Below are 15,833 nucleotides of genomic sequence, written 5' to 3' on the forward strand. Positions count from 1 at the left end.
TCTTCATAGACCCATTGCTAGCACTTTCCAATGTGGTCTTATCTTGGGGCCTCATACCCTGTGTGATGTAGCTGAGCAACACTATCTTGTTAATCATGTGGTGGGGGCATACTTCCAGAAGATTATTGAAGCACTCCCAATATTCAAAGAGAGTCTCGTTGTCATCTTGAACAATTGTGAAAATGTCTTTCCTCAGTTTATCAGTAACTTCAGATGGAAAGAATTTCTCCAAAAACTCTTTTCTGATCGTATCCCAGTTGGATACATTTGCTAGGGGTTGAGTGTAGTACCACTCTCTTACCTTTCCCTCAAGAGAAAACGGGAAAGCTTTCAGCAGAATTGAAGTTTCATCTGTACCATCTCGCCTGACAGTAGAACAGGCTGCCTGGAAATCTCTCAGGTGCTTGATGGGCTCTTGAGCAGGTAAGCCATGAAACTTGGGCATCAAATTGAGCAGTGCGGTCTTTATTTCAAAATTTGTAGCTACCGCTGGGTGATGCGCTTGAAACGGTTGCATTGTGAAATCAGGGGCTCCTTCCTCCTGGACGGTAACTCTCCTAGCTGCCATGTCGTCTACACGTGAATCAACCGAATCAGTAGAACGGGAGCTGGTTTTTTCCTCAAGTTCACTTTCAGATCCGCCATCAGAGCGGACTAACCAATGCTGAGCTCGCCTTATTCGTGAAATAGTCCTTTCAATTTCTGGATCGAATACTAGCAAGCACGGATCAGGAAGTGAACGCGTCATTTGACGAAAGAAACAGGCAGCTCATAGTAGCAAAATAAAATAAAATGCAAATAAATAAATTCTAATTAATAACTTTAGCACTCTATTGCAACTCCCTGGCAACGCGCCAAAAATTGATGGTGTGCAGAAATTGGCAAATTAAAAATTGTTAAAACATTTACGTTGTAAGTATAGTTCTTAACTTGCCAGAAATCTGCTCCTCAATTTAGAAAGGTGTCACAGAAAATTGAATTTAAAATACTGGAAGTATGAATCCCAGGTCATCTCCCAACGAGTCGCAGAAAAGTGTGCTATTTTATTAATCAGAGGTTTTCAAAAAAGGTTTGAATTGGGCAAACAGGAAATTAAATTGGTAAATTTAAATAATGTAAATAAAAGCCTTGACTGGGAATTGATTAGTTGGAATCCCTATTATTGTTGGAATGAATTTCAGGATTAATTGACAATTAAAGGTTATCCTATTTAGTTATCCTTCGCTAGGTGAAGGAAAGTCAAACAAGTTAGAATGCTATGTCCATTCACAAGTTGCAATCCACTTAATAAAAAGGGATTGGTGTTAGTGATTAGGAGGCAATCCAACCATAAACCCAATTGCAATTTTTCTTTCAAGCCTTCCAACTCAAGGGTTCCTTTCAATCAATTCCCCATCAAGTTAGGGAACTACTCGCTCATTGTGAATGTAAAATTCATAGCATATAAAAAGGAATTAAAGAAAGACATTGTAAATAAAGTTAAAATAGTCAATTAAAAATAAAAGTGATCCTTGTATTAAATAATCCTAAGAATATTCCAATGGTAAAATTAAACAAAGCAAGGAACATGGAAGATTAAACCAAGTAAAGAAAACAAACTAGAATGACGAAGTCTTGATGAGGTAATAACTCTCCTCAGTGTTCCAATGCCAAAAAAGTAAGAGAAAACTAAAATCCTAAGAACTATGAATGTGTAGAGAGAAAACCTAGAGGAGGAGCAAACCTAGATCTAAAAACTAAAACTGTGTAGAATGAATGTTCTCTTTGGTTTCTGCATGTTCTCTGGCTCGAGTCTGCTGTTTCGGGCCGAAAGCTGGGTCAAAATAGGGCCCGAAATCACCCCCAGCGAATCTGTAAATTATAAAGATCGCGCAGGTCACGCGATCGCGTCGCTCATGCGGACGCGTCATTCGCGTTTCTGCTTTGCCACGCGTACGCGTCGTCCACGCCTCCGCGTCGCTCGTACTTTTCCATTTCACGCGGTTGCGTCATCTATGCGGCCGCGTCACTGCGATTTGATCTTCTCCGCGCGGTCGCGTCGCCCATGCGGCCGCGTCGCTTCTCGCTGGTCATCTCCTCAATTTCTTGTGTTCCTTCCATTTTTGCTAGCTTCCTTTCCAATCTCCAACTCATTTTTGCCCTATAAAGCCTGAAACGCTTAACACACAGATCACGGCATCGAATGGAATAAAGGAGAAGTAAAATGTACAATTAAAAGTCTCTAGGAAGCAGTTTTCACTCATGTAATAATTTCAGGAAGGAAATATAATTGCATGCTATTTTAATGAATAAGTGGGTCAGGATCATGATAAAACCACACAATTAAACACAATATAAACTATAAAATAGTGGTTTATCAGTCGCTTCTTGCTTCTTTTCCCCACGTTAGTGATCCACGTTAGTGTAACTAACGTGGCCCTTAACGTGGGCATGCCCAAGCTTCGAGAGCGTTAGTGACACTTACCTTTGTCACTAATGCTTCAAACGCCCCTTCTTCCCACGTTAGTGCCTCACGTTAATTGCATTAACGTGACCACTAACGTGGTGGTGATTGCCATCTCCAACGTTAGTGACAAAGGTGAGTGTCACTAATGTTGGCCCATCATTTCTTTCCTCCACGTTAATGTAATTAACGTGGCAACTAATGTGGGCAATATTGGCTTAGTCCAACGTTAGTGACAAAGGGGAGTGTCACTAACGTTGGCGATTCCTTGCTCTTCCCACGTTAGAGTTCATGTTAATGTAATTAACGTGACTCTTAACATGGCCAATTGTGCCCTTTTGGAACGTTAGTGGTATTCACTTTTACCACTAACGTTGGAGCTTCCCTTTTCCTCCACGTTAGCTTCCACGTTAATGTAATTAACGTGGCCACTAACGTGGGCTATGATGGCTTTCGAAGGCGTTATTGGTGATCACTTTTTCCATTAACGTTGCAAGCTAGCTCCCATTCCACGTTAGTGGTCACGTTAGTTAGACTAACGTGGCTCTTCCTTGCTTCCTTTGTCCTGAAATCAAGCAAATAAAGTGCATCAAAGCTTGGTTCTAAATCATGATATCATGCATCATCCATTTTATCATTCAATTCATGCATAATTCTCATAAAATCATGTAAAGTTCACAATGTTTGCTTGAATCAAGATGTAAGTGAATATCTACCCAAAACTTGCTTATTTACTAAGAAAATGCATGAAACTACCCTAAAACAGTAAAGAAAAGGTCAGTAAAACTGGCCAAAATGCCCTGACATCACAACACTAAACTTAAAGCTTGCTTGTCCCTAAGCAAGTACTGAAACATAAGAATGATGAATGAAAGAACAAGAGAAATAAGTTCTTATTATAGAAGTAAAGCTCTTGGTTTATGGGGTTTCATGCATAGCAACTTAGGTTCATTCCTTTACTGGTTTCCAGGTCCTTATCATGCTCTTGAATACTTACTTGATTGCATCCTATGAGATCCTTATTCTTTGATCCTCCCTTTTTTTCTCAGGATTTATTGCATCCTTAGGCTAAGTGCTCTGTGAGGGGGCAACTCTTTAAAGTAAGCTTTCAGCCAGCACTCCTAAACCAGTTGGTTCAAGGTGCTAGGTGTTGAAACACCCCTAAGGGCTTACTCCCTCAAGTCTCTCTCCCCCATACATGCACACCACAGGCACATGGTTTGTTATTTTCATTCCTTGAGGCCTTGGTGTCCAACACCTCTTTGGGTTACTAAATGTTCTGTAGCAAGGTTGCTCTTGATAGTGGATTTTCAGTTGGTAATCCCGGGTTAGTTAACCCAAGTTACCAAGTGATGAAGCACTCCTAAGAACTTATTCATCCAAGCAGATCCTTGGTACAAGATCACCACAAACACATCCCTCAAGATTCAAACCCTTGGTGCCTAGCCTTATTTATTCTTTTTCTTTCTTTTTCAAACTCTTATTGTTCTTTCTCTTTTTCTTATTAGGATCTTGTTGTTTGGTTAATCTCATAGAATGTGCTTCAAGCATGTTCTTCAGTACACATAAGTGCCCTCATACCTTATAGGTGATCCAACTTAGCTAATCTATTATTCCACCACCAACCTTGAGGACTTATTTCACCATATGAACCCTACTCTAGTTTCTTTCATAACATTCTCTTTCATTAAATTCAAAGGGCAAGCATACAAGTAAGTAGGATGAAAATGAAAACAGGTAACTTGGACCAGCACACATAGACTTAACAACTGAAAATGCTAAAGACATAATTGAAAATTCCTAAGCTACTATGGAAGCATGTTCTATTTCATACATGATTTTCCTTATTTAGACTTGAAAAAGATAAAACGAAGAGGGGACTCCACCACCTTTTACTCATGGGGCTGCCCATGCTTTCTCTCTTATTTGTCCTCTTTGTGTCCACTTGTGTTTCCTTGTATCCGTGTCATTCTGGCTCTTTTCCAATCCTCAAGTGCTTTCCTTACTGATTCATGACTCCTTTTGACTTTTTCTCTTTCTTCTCGCGCTAATTCATCATTCACTTCTTCATATCTTGTGATTCCCGGATGCAATATAGGCAGTTATCCGACTAAGTATCCGAGCCTGGCTTGAGTGTTCACATGATGTCTAGTCTCACTCATGTAAACTCCTTCTGAGAATGCCCTGTATTCGTCGAAGAGTTCTGCCTGTTCTATTTGTTTCCGATGCATCTCATGTATGTGTGCACCTTGATGTGCTTGGATGTTGATTAGCTTTTGGATGGCTTCTTATTGTTGATCTTGCTTTTGATTTATCCTTTGGAAAGATTCATCCCATTGTCTCCCTTGTTCCAGTTGCTGCTCCATCAATTACTTTTACCACTCCTCCTATTGATTCATCCATCTGCGGGCACTCATCATAGTTGAATTGGAATGTCAGCTCTGGCAATACTTTTTTGTGTTTTATACGTTTGAATTGAAGCTCCTGGAAAGCGGTCTTGAATCTTCCTTCATCAAAAGGACTACTCTCCACCGGTGTCTTTACCTTTCGCCTTTTGGAGCTTGATGATGCCATAAGTGACTTTTGATATGTGAAGGTGTTGAAGGGTGTGGATAGATGATGGAATTTGGCCTCGTTAGGATAGGGTGTAATTACGGGAGTGGGTGAGAGTGCTTTCGATGGGGTAAGAGGTGTTGAGTTCCAAAAGTGAGAAGTACAAAGAAAGGGGAATTGGAATGTAAAGAGGTACGGACTAGGAACCACTTATATAGAAAAGTGGTGAGTGAATGAAAGGTGTAGATTGATGGTGTAGGCTTATAATGAACGGATGGAGTTTAGCATGGGATGGGCACAAGGATCATCACTTTTATGATGGGGTTGGTTAGGTCTCCAAGGGTATTATTCTTCCAATGTTGCATGGCAACATTTCCCAATGCATTCCCCTTGAAGACATGTGTATAGTCCCCATTTTTGAAGTGGCCAAACCCTCCTTCTTCAATTGTCCCATCAATTCCTTCCAATCTTCCTTTCATTTCTCCTACAAGAAAAAAAGAATGCAATTAATAAATTTTTGGATAATGGCGGCAAAATTTAAAAAGAAAGAATAACTACTTTTTAAAATTTTTGTTTTTAAATAACTAAGTGCTATTCATGAATGCAAACCAACTGACTATTTAATTGTCCATGTATGCAACATTGGTGACACCAAACTTAGTTTGTGGCCATGTGGTGTAAAAAGATTTGTTCAAGGTTCTAAGAGTGACATGATATGAGTTGCATTTATGTTCTCTTAGTGTGCCTTGAACACCAAACTTGTTCTTCACTATATGTTGCAAAAAAGGATTCATTTAAGTGTATGTCAAAGTTGATTTGGAATTCATGAACCTTGCATTATTAACTACTTTAAAAGCATATAAAACATGGGTTGCCTCCCATGAAGTGCTTCTTTAGCGTTACTAGCTTGACGTTCTGCCTTTGTCAGGGTGGTTGGTAATGCTTCAAATCTTCCCCCCTCGCAGTGAATCTATCTCCATTGGCTTCATTAAGGATCTCCACATGTTCTAAGGAGAGAATTCTGCTGATGGTGAAAACTTTAGGCAGCTGAGATGGGATGGTGGGGAGATGAGGTGGGATAGCTGGGAGATAAGCTGAGATCACTTTATCCCCTGGAGAGAAATCCTCTGTAGGGATCTTCTTGTTCCTCCATCCCCTTGGTGCCTTCTTCCTTGTTTCTTTTAACTCTACCCTGCTCCTTGTTTCTCCTATGGCACAGGGGATGTGAAAACTCCCTGGATTCTTCCTTTTTGTAGGCAACTCTGGTTGAATGAGAGCACTGCACTCCTTATTCATCACTATTGTTTGCACTCCTTTGAGTGAGCTTTTCCTGGTCAGCAGCTCCTTCATGCACTTAATGTATGAGGGCATTTGTTGGAGATCCTTGATGAATGGTATGTTTACATGAAGGGATGCAAACATGTCGAGAAACTTTGAGTATATTCTCTTTTCTACGCCACCCTTGAGTCTTTGGGGAAAAGGTGCATAGAGGTTCAGAATCTCCTTCTATGTAGTTTTGGTTTCTTGGTGACCCTCTTCCTGCTTCTCTGCTGAAGTATCTCCAGAGTGTTCGAAGGGTTTGTTCAGCTCTTCCTCAGTCCCCCTATCACTTATAGTGACCATCTTGCATTCTTCCCATCTTACTTTATTTGCTTCACCTCTCGGGTTTTTCTCTGTGTCACTTGGGAAGCTGTTAGTAGGTTTGGGAATCTTCTCAGAGAGGTATCCCACTTGAAATTCTAGCCTCTTGATGGTGTCTCCCTGGTTTTTGATATTGGCTCGTACCTCCTCCTTGAACACCTTGTTATCTTGGATTTCCTTACGTATGCCTTCAAGTAGAGTCTCAATCCTTGAGAGTCTATCTCCGGATGATGGTAAGTTGAGATTGGAGGGATGAGAAGGGCCATTTTGGTTTTGATATGGATGTTGAGAGGTGTTGTTAGGTGGGTACTGATATGATCTTTGTATGGAATGTTGGTGAGCTGCATTGTTGTTGGGGTTGTGACGTCTCTAATCTTGGCCTTGATCTTCTTGATTTCTCCACCCAAAGTTTGGGTGGTTACTCCAACCAGTATTATAAATTTTGGAGTATGGATCATAGGTCTGCCTAGGTGAGTTCCCAATGTAGTTGGCTTGTTCCTGATTATCCTTTGCCTCTGCATTCACTCCTTCTTGAGCTGCTGATGAGGTAGTGATTGCTGCTACTTGGTTCCTTTCCATCTTCTTGGTAAGGTCAGCCAGCTGCTTGGTGATCATCTTGTTTTGAGCTAGCAGTGCATCCATGTTGTTTAGCTCCATCACTCCTCTAGTGTTGCCTCTTTCAGAAGCATAGAAGTAGTCATTCTCAGCTACAGTCTCAATGACATCTATGGCTTCTTCAATGGTCTTCTTCTTGTTCAGAGACCCCCAGATGAGTAGTCTACTGCCTTCTTTGATTCGTAAGAAAGACCTTCATAGAAAATGTGTAAATGCACCCATTCATTGAACATATCTGGCGGGCACCTTCTTGTCAAGTCCTTAAACATCTCCCATGCTTCATAGAGAGTTTCACCATCTTGTTGCCTGAATGTTTGTACTTCAGCTCTCAACCTGTTAATTCTCTGAGGAGGGTAGAATCTTGCCAAGAATTTGTTCACCACATCTTTCCAGGTTGTTAAACTCTCCTTCGAGAAAGATTCCAGCCATTTTGATGCTTTGTCCTTGAGTGAAAAGGGGAACAAAAGCAATCTATAGGTGTCAGGATGAACACCATTAGACTTCACAGTATCATATATCCTTAGGAAGGTTGTAAGATGTTGGTTGGGGTCTTCTTGGACACTTCCTCCGAATGAACAGTTGTTCTGAACAAGGGTGATGAGCTGGGGTTTTAGTTCAAAATTATTGGCATGTATGGTTGGCTTTTGGATGCTACTTCCACAGTTTCCTAGGTTTGGATTGATGTAAGAGCCCAGAACTCTTCTCTCTTATCCAACATGATGCACTGGACCTTCTCTGCCATGGTTGTGAGCCTCTTCTTCATGGTGGTTCTCCATATTCTCTTCCATGTTTGGTTCAAAATACTCCTCCTCTTCCTCAGCACCAACGACTCTCTTTCCTCTTACTTCCCTCCTTAATCTAAGGAAGGTCCTCTCAGGTTCAGAATCAAAGGAAGTTGAAGCCCCGCTAATAAACCACTATTTCATGGTTTATCTTGTGCTCAATTGAGTGGTTTTTATCAACTCTTTACCCACTTATTCATACTATTCGCATGTTTTACGTTTTCCTTCCTGATTTTGTGCTATGATTGAAAACATGCTTCTTTGGCCTTTAAATTACTAACTTTAAACCTCTCTTATTATCATTCGATACCGTGATATGTGTGTTAAGTGATTTCAGAGATTACAGGGCAGGAATGGCTCAGAGGATGGAAAGAAAGCATGCAAAAGTGGAAGGAATACAAGAAGTTGAAGAAATTGCTAAGCTGTCCAACCTGACCTCTTCGCACTCAAACGGTCATAACGTGAGCTACAGAGGTCCAAATGAGATGGTTTTAGTTGCGTTAGAAATCTAACATCCGGGGCTTCACAACGATATATAATTTGCCAAAGCTTCCTCTAAGCCAAGTGACACGAACGCGTGGATCATACGGACGCGTGACCTGGCAGAAACGCAATCCACGCAAACGCGGGGACGACGCTTTCGCGTCACTTTTCCACGACCTGTACGTACCAAAATACGCTGGGGGCAATTTCTGGGCTGTTTTTGACCCTGTTTTTGGCCCAGAAAACACATATTAGAGGCTATAAAGTGGGGGAATGCATCCATTCATTGGGAGGCCTTCAATTATTCACTTTTCATGATTTAGATGTAGTTTTTAGAGAGAGGTTCTCTCCTCTCTCTTAGGTTTTAGGATTAGGATTTCTCTTAAAGGATTTAGGATTTCAACTCTTCATCAGGTTTAATATTTCTTTTATTTTATATTTCTCTTTTACTGTCAGATACTTTAATGCTCTCATTTAATTACTTTTGTTGCCAAATTGGCTTATGAACCATTCATGTTAGGATTTTCTCTTATTAATGCAATTGAGGTATTTCAGATTATTGATTCTTATTTAGCTTGTTATATTCTTGGCTTTAATTGATTAACTGGATGCTCTTGAGTTATCAAACTTGTTGTGATTGATTATTATGTCTGCTAATTGACTGGAATTCCACTAACTCTAGTCTTTCCTTAGGAGTTGGCTAGGACTTGGGAATCTAACTAATTAGTCCACTTGACTTTCCTTTGCTTTAGGTTAACTAAGTGGGATTAAAACTCAATTCTCATAAGAGTAACTAGGATAGAACTTCTGAGTTTTCATACCTTGCCAAGAGTTTATTTTATAGTTATTTATTTATTTTACTTGTCATTTAAATTACCTGTTCCTTACTTTCAAAACCCCCAATTTACAAACTCATAACCAATAATAAGAACATACCTCCCTGTAGTTCCTTGAGAAGACGACCCGAGGTTTGAATACTTCGGTTATCAATTTTAAAGGGGTTTGTTACTTGTGACAACCAAAATGTTTGTAAGAAAGGACTTTTATTGGTTTAGAAGCTATACCTGCAACGAGGATTTATCTGCGAATTTCTAGACCACGCAAAAGTTCTCTCTTCAAAATGGCGCCGTTGCCGGGAAATTGCAAACGTGTGCCTTATTATTGGTTATTGTAAATATTTGCTTTTTGCTTGTTTATTTATTTTTATTTTTGCTTTTATTTTTGCTTTTTTGTAAATTAAGAGGTTATTTGTTTTTATTTAGTTATTAAAAATTTTTCAAAAATTTGTTCTTCGTGTTCATCTTGACCTTCAAGTTGTTCTTAGTTGTTTTCTTCGTTTTGATCTAAAAATTTTAAGTTTCGTGTCATTTTATTGTTTTTCTCTTTCCTCATTTAATTCAAAAATATATTTTTTCTTTATTTTAATTGAATTTTCGAAATTTGCATAAAAAAAATTTTCAGATTTCTATTTTAAAATTTTTATCTTATCTTATCTTAGTTTTAAATTTCAAAATTCAAATATTTTTCAAAAAAATCATATCTTTTTCAAAAATCTTCTCTTATCTTATTTAAAATTCAAATTTCAATTTCAAATTTCAAATTTCAAAATTCAAATTTCAAAATTTAATTTCAATAACCTTTTAATTTAAATTTGTTTTTATTTTTATTTTTAATTTTTATTAGTTACTATGAGATCTCACCCCCATCGCTTTGAGTTTGGTTCTAATAATGTTGAAAGGAATGGAAGTTATAACAGGAACATGCATCAAGGTCAAAACAATCAGAGATGGAAGGAGTCTCGAGGATCTGATCAACCCTTTGGGCAACAACACCCTCCAAACTACCATGGACAATGACCATTCAACAATGCATGTCAAGACAATAGTTATGGTGGACCCTTTTGTCATAACCATCACCCACCAAATTACTATAGTCAGAAACCATTCCGAGGTGCATACCAAGATGATAGATATGGTGGAACCACTTGTAATAACCAACAAGCCCCGCCATATACCTATGAACCACCTCCTCAACGCAGCTTTGAACCACCACACTCCCAAGCCAACTACCACCATTCACCTCCATATGACCCTAACCCTTATCCACCCCAATTTTAACCCAATTACTCCCAAGAACCACCACCTCCCTATGCACCATGTCCATATCCATCACCCCAAGAATCAAGGGAGCAACTCAAGGGAACATTTGAAAAATTTCATGCCACACTTCACCAATTGAATCAAGCGATAAATAGACTACCTTCCCGACGTTTGGACACTCAAGGAACCCCCATGACTTCATATGGGCAATCTAATGAAGAACGTAGCATGAAGGAGACACTAGAAACTCCGGTGGACAGTGAACAGCACGACTTTGTATTAGAACAGTTGGAGGAAGCCGTGATCGTTGAAGAGGAAGAAGTAGTTGAAGACTTGGGAGATGCGGAACCTCCATGGGAAACTCAAGTCATAGAGCCCCTTCTAAGGAGTTTGAAATTGATGGTGAGGACAGTGTACAACCTCCAAAGCATATCATGGTTGAAGACTTTGAAGGGGATGATCAAGAGATAGATTCAATCATTAATGAATTTTTATCTACAGTTGAATCCTCTCCCATTGGACTTGAGATGGAGATTCAAGAAGAAGAAGCACAACCTCCTATACTCTTGGTAAGTAATGAAGAAGAGACTGAATTGAAATAAATCTACGAAGAGGAAGATGTTGAAATTGGAGAAGCTTGCAAAGAGGTGGAAGTTGTCAAAGAAGAGCCCAAGGGAATGGAGCTGGAAATCACCTTGCCAAGGTTGCTGGAGACCTCTTCCCCAAAGCCATCACCATCCATCCCTTCATACAAGTGAGTAAATCTTTCATCTCTAAGCTTAATTAGCTCACTTGAATATGCTTTACTTGAAACAGATGGTCAGCTTAGAGCTCTCTGTGGCATTAAGCGTAAGAGGAAGATGGTTAGTGGTAGGAATTGTCATGCAAGGTTCAATATGGTTGCATGCTCCAAATTGAAGTACAGAGGTTGGTACAATTCTCAATTGAATGGGTTTGGAAAGTTGTTTGGACGCTTCAGTGAGAATTCTAAGGCTGAACCACCCGGATGGAATCATGATAATCAACTTGAAGACGGGTGTAGAAACAAGATTTGGGATCCAGGAATATATGAGGATCAATTTTGGGAGCTCAAAGCTTGTGAAGAACTCCATCAAAGCTTGAGGAATTTACTTGGTATTGATAGAGCTTATTGGAAGTCCAAGCATTGGTGGAAGTTTCAAGATGAGTTCAAGCACAAGCCGCCATAACAAAGGACTCCCCAAATGTCCAACTTAAGGATTGTAACTAAAAGTGCTAGGTGGGAGACAACCCACCATGGTATGATCGTTCCTTTTTTTTCAATTTTAATTTTATTTCGTTTTGTTTATTTTTGAGTTTTATTTTATTTTATTAAACCTGGAATTACTCATAACATCCATATCATTTTGCATTCTTCATACTGCATATAAAAAAAAAAAAAAGAAGCACGCATGCGACGCGGCAATATCGCTGACGCGTCCGCGTCACAATTCCATTAGGAAGAAAAGAAAAAGTGAACAAAGAGTCACGCGAGAGCATGGCTAGAGGTGTGCCTTTGGCACAAATTGATACATGCGACCGCGTCGCTGACGCATCCGTGTCATGTGGGAAAAATGCCTCCCACGCGTTCGCGTCACCCACGCGAACGCGTGGCTCTGTAAAATCGACGTAAAGGGGTATATGGCAGTATGTTGGGGTGGAATGGGGCTGGACTCGTGCTGGAAGTGCAAGCCCTCCCACGCGAACGCGTTCCCCATGCGTTCGTGTCATTTTTAAAAGAAAGGCCATTCTCGCGTACGCGTCAACCACGCGACCGCGTCACCCTAAAATTTGGCAAAATGAGTTTCAAACAGAGAGTTGCGCGAATGCGAGGCTGCACTCGCGCCAATCGCACAAATCAGGCCACGTGATCGCATGACCCACGCGTCTGCATCACCTGATAATTATTGCACACCACGTGACCGCGTAACCCACGCTTTCGCGTCGCCTGCGCCGCATAACTTATCCAGATCAGCGCCAATTATCTTATCTTTTATTTTCTAATCCTACTTTCTTCTATCTTTTCTTCTTTCTTCTTCCTTTTCTTACTTTCTTCTTCTTCATCTCTTTAACTTCTCATCCTTCTTCACTTCCATTCTATTTCATTTAATTTATTTGCATACTTTCATTCATTGCATTATTTTCATTGGTGTTAGAAATTTATTTGGGTCATTATTTTCTATATTTTTCTTGTGGATTCTTAAAGGAATTGTTTGAAAATTATATATTACTTTTTAAAAGGTTGCTTGCATGTTCAATTTAATACTTTCAAATATCTTATTTACCATGCTTGCTATGTGATTGTGAAAACGCCCGTATGGTATTGTGCACTATTTTTAGATTTCTTTTATTCTATTACTCTAATGCTTGCTTTTCACAAAACCCTTTTTTATATTTTATTACTTAAATATAATTGTTATTACAAACAGGTTATTTTGAAAGGCTTGGTAATCTAACTTGGACATGGAATGGTTGATCTATGATACTCATGCCTTTGCCAGCATGCCAATAAACATCTTGCATTTAATTGTCATTACATGCACTTACTATATTTCCATTGATGAACTTTTCACATGTAGTCATGACCATGTGTTAACGTCGTTCTTCTTTATTGTGCATTGATTACCACCTTTCCCGCTCTCTTCCTTGCTCTAACCCTTAGCTTTAAAAGTTACTTTCTTTTTCCTTTTCAGGATGGCCACCAAAAAGGGTAAAGAGAAAGCTACTCCCAAACCACCGGCAAGGAAAGGAACAAAAAGAGCCCCAACTGAAGAACCACAACCCCCATCCACCTGCACATCTTAGCATGCACTGAGGACGGCGCAATCTTTAAGTGTGGGGAGGTCGATACCGACTTCCATGGGTTAGTTACTTCATATTTTAACACTAAAGTTTAATTTTCTTTGTTAAATTAGTTGTTGCATTTGCATATTTGTTTGATTTTATGCATTTAGTTACTACTTGGTTGAAAAATAATAAGTTTCTTTTTCAGACCCTATTTTTGAAATATTTCACTAATTTAAATTAAAAAAAAATTAAAATTTTTATATGTTAAATTTGTTTGAAGTTGTATTTGGAACATGGTTTTTGAGCCAAAGAACACACAACCTGTGAGATTTTGAGCTTATTTACATGGTTACATTATTTAACCATAAATTTTTATTCTTGTGTGTTTTCTTCTCTATGATTGCAATCTTTACTTTGTTTCAGTCTATATGTCCAATATTTAGTGTATTTACATGCTTGCGTATGATTGAGGCCATTATTTGTTATTAGCTCACTTATCCCAAATAAGCCTACCTTTTACATCACCCTTGTTAGCCGCCTTGAACCTTTTATCCCCGTTTATTCTGTTTTATAACGACATTACTAGCCTTAAGCAGAAAAACAAATTAAAAATCCCAAGATTGAATCCTTGGTTAGCTTAAGATAGATATTGTGTATAATTTAAGTATGGGAAATTTTATGGGAACATGGGATGAAAAAAAAAGTAGGGAATTAAATTGAATAAGTTATTTGAAAATTTGGGAAGCATGCTCATGTGAAATCAAAATAATTAAATTATCATGTGCATTGAAAAAAAAATATTAAGTAATTAAATAAGGGGATACAAAAAAAAAGAAAAAAAAAGAGAAAAATAATATTACCGCAAATGCAAAATAAAAAAAAAATCAATGCACATGGGACAAAATTCAAAAATAAGTTTGATACATGAGCATGTAATACAAAAGTGGGAAAAATTTGGGTAGCTAGGTAAAGCATTTTAAATTATATAAAGTATGTATATGTTAGGTGAGATCTTAGACTAATCAAGGATTCACTTTGTTAGCTCACTTAGCCTTATATATATCCTTATCTTTACCTCAGCCCCATTACAACCCTGAAAAGACCTCATGATATTTGCATTGGTATGCTAAATATTTGTTGATTGGTTAGATGAAGAACAAGGTTTAGAAAGCATGACTAGGGAAGAATAGAGTGATTGACCCTAGACACATGAGAGTTAGAGTGCATATACACTACCAGTGAGGGTTCAATGCTTGATTCTATGTTCCCTGCTTTCATGAGCTGTCTTCTTACAAGTTTACTTGTCTTTTTATTGTATGATTTGAATTAGGGGAATTTGATTTATATTTATCTTGGAGAACTTGTTTACTTTTAACCAAGTAGGTAGAAACATTTTGCATGTAGCTGCATTCATATAGATAGGATTGCATTTCATACATTTTACCATTCCCCTTCACTCTTTTAGTTCTCTTAAGCTTAGCATGAGGACATGCTAATGTTTAAGTGTGGAGAGGTTGATAAACCACTATTTCATGGTTTATCTTGTGCTCAATTGAGTGGTTTTTATCAACTCTTTACCCACTTATTCATACTATTCGCATGTTTTACGTTTTCCTTCCTGATTTTGTGCTATGATTGAAAACATGCTTCTTTGGCCTTTAAATTACTAACTTTAAACCTCTCTTATTATCATTCGATGCCGTGATATGTGTGTTAAGTGATTTCAGAGATTACAGGGCAGGAATGGCTCAGAGGATGGAAAGAAAGCATGCAAAAGTGGAAGGAATACAAGAAGTTGAAGAAATTGCTAAGCTGTCCAGCCTAACCTCTTCGCACTCAAACGGTCATAACTTGAGCTACAAAGGTCCAAATGAGATGGTTTCAGTTGCGTTGGAAAGCTAACATCTGGGGCTTCGCAACGATATATAATTTGCCATAGTTTCCTCAAAGCCAGGCGACGCAAACGCGTGGATCACACGGATGCATGCCTGGCAGAAACACAATCCACACAAACGCATGGACGACGCTTCCGCGTCACTTTTCCACGACCTGTACGTACCAAAATATGCTGGGGGCGATTTCTGGACTGTTTTTGACCCAGTTTTTGGCCCAAAAAACACAGATTAGAGGCTATAAAGTGGGGGGATGCATCCATTCATTGGGAGGCCTTCAATTATTCACTTTTCATGATTTAGATGTAGTTTTTAGAGAGATGTTCTCTCCTCTCTCTTAGGTTTTAGGATTAAGATTCCTCTTAAAGGATTTAGGATTTCAACTCTTCATCAGGTTTAATATTTCTTTTATTTTATATTTCTCTTTTACTGTCAGATACTTTAATGCTCTCATTTAATTACTTTTGTTGCCAAATTGGCTTATGACCCATTCATGTTAGGATTTTCTCTTATTAATACA

Source organism: Arachis hypogaea, chromosome 11 (genome assembly GCF_003086295.3).
Source record: "Arachis hypogaea cultivar Tifrunner chromosome 11, arahy.Tifrunner.gnm2.J5K5, whole genome shotgun sequence".
In the NCBI taxonomy this organism is placed as follows: Eukaryota; Viridiplantae; Streptophyta; class Magnoliopsida; order Fabales; family Fabaceae; genus Arachis; species Arachis hypogaea.